At 42.5% G+C, this 1582-nt stretch overlaps 1 pseudogene; it reads left to right on the top strand.

Annotated features, from left to right (window-relative positions):
* Nucleotides 1–444: 444 nt before the first annotated feature.
* LOC130858134 (elongation factor 1-alpha 1-like) lies at nucleotides 445–892 on the top strand (annotated as a pseudogene).
* The last annotated feature ends 690 nt before the right edge of the window (nucleotides 893–1582 follow it).

Below are 1582 nucleotides of genomic sequence, written 5' to 3'. Positions count from 1 at the left end.
AAAGTCCAAGCCCAGCCTCTTCTTGAGCCACTTCAGGACCATGCCCAGAGTGGATGACGCCTGGAGGAGCCTGAAGGTCCAGTGTGTCCACTGATTTGTGCTTGAGTGAGTGGCTGTTGTTTTATTGCCACTGCTTTGGTCCATGCTCCTTGAGTTAAAGCCTTCAGGATAGAGGGACTTGAGAAATCACCTCAAACTCTCAAAAGCAAGGAGTGTTCCTCTAAGATTTGATAGGCACTTCTTTAAACTTTGCAACTTTTTTGCCTCATATTAAAGTTCTTTGAAAAATGAAACTTTGCTTTGAAGCTCATATGATTGATAAGTCCAAGAAGACTCCCTTAGCAATTTCCCTTATGCTGAATAGATAACGCTTTGTTAACATTTTAATGGCAATAAGGAGCACGATCCCATTATTCCCAATTTAAGACTTGTCTCTTCTAGAACATGTCTGTCAAAGATGTTCGTCGTGGCAATGTGGCTGGTGACAGCAAAAAATGACCTACCAATGGAAGCAGCTGGCTTCACAGCTCAGGTGATTATCTTGAGCCATCCAGGCCAAATCAGTGCTGGATATGCACCTGTACTGGATTTTCACACAGCTCACATTGCTTGCAAATTTGCTGTGTTGAAGGTGAAGATTGATTGTTGTTCTGGGAAAAAGCTGGAAGATGGCCTCAAATTCTTGCAGTCTGGCTAGGCTGCCATCATTGATATGGTTCCTGGCAAGTCCATGTGTGTTGAGATCTTCTCTGACTATCCTCCTCTGGGCCGTGTTGCTGTTCGTGACATGAGACAGAAGATTGTTGTGGGTGTCATCAAAGCAGTGGACAAGAGGGCAGCTGAAGCTGGCAAGGTCACTAAGTCTGCCCAGACAGCTCAGAAGGCTAAATGAATATTATCCCCAATACCTGCCACCCCAAATTTAATCAGTGGTGGAGGAACAGTCTCAGAACTGTTTGTCTCAATCGGCCATTTAAGTCTAATAGTAAAAGACTGGTTAATGATAATAATGCGTTGTAAAACCTTCAGAAGGAAAGAAGAATGTTTTGTGGACCGTTTGTTTTGTGTGTGGCAGGTTTAAGTTATTACTTTTTAAAGTCAGTACTTTTTTTTTTTTTTGGGGGGGGGTACATCAGGTTCAATCATCTAAAATCAGTACTTTTTAATGGAAACAACTTGACCAAAAATCTGTCACAGAATTTGAGACCCATTAAAAAAAAGTTTAATGAGAAAAAAAAAAAAAAAAGACTTGTCTCTTCCAAAATGAAATTAAGATGCTCTGTTAGTGTGTATCCTCTATAAAAGCAGAATCTGAGGAATGGCTTTCATGCTAGTGGTTTATTTAGGAGGTGGTTTCAAGGAACAGGAAGGAAGGAATGGAGAGAGTGGTAAAGAGAATGAGGAAAGGCCAAAACAAATGTGCACTATCAAGCTGGGCACAAGCTCAGGTCTGCCAAGACATCCCCAGGTCCATTATTGGATGGTCCACAGAAGAGGTCAACTGCCGGGCTCATCCTGCATGAGTAAAGGCTTGTTAGCTTCATCCCTCTGGCAGGTAGTGCATTCATGAGGTCTGGGGAGG

This window comes from Hippopotamus amphibius, chromosome 8 (genome assembly GCF_030028045.1).
Source record: "Hippopotamus amphibius kiboko isolate mHipAmp2 chromosome 8, mHipAmp2.hap2, whole genome shotgun sequence".
In the NCBI taxonomy this organism is placed as follows: Eukaryota; Metazoa; Chordata; class Mammalia; order Artiodactyla; family Hippopotamidae; genus Hippopotamus; species Hippopotamus amphibius.
Note: the sequence above shows the minus strand (reverse complement) of the source record. Positions and strands in the feature narration are given on the sequence as shown.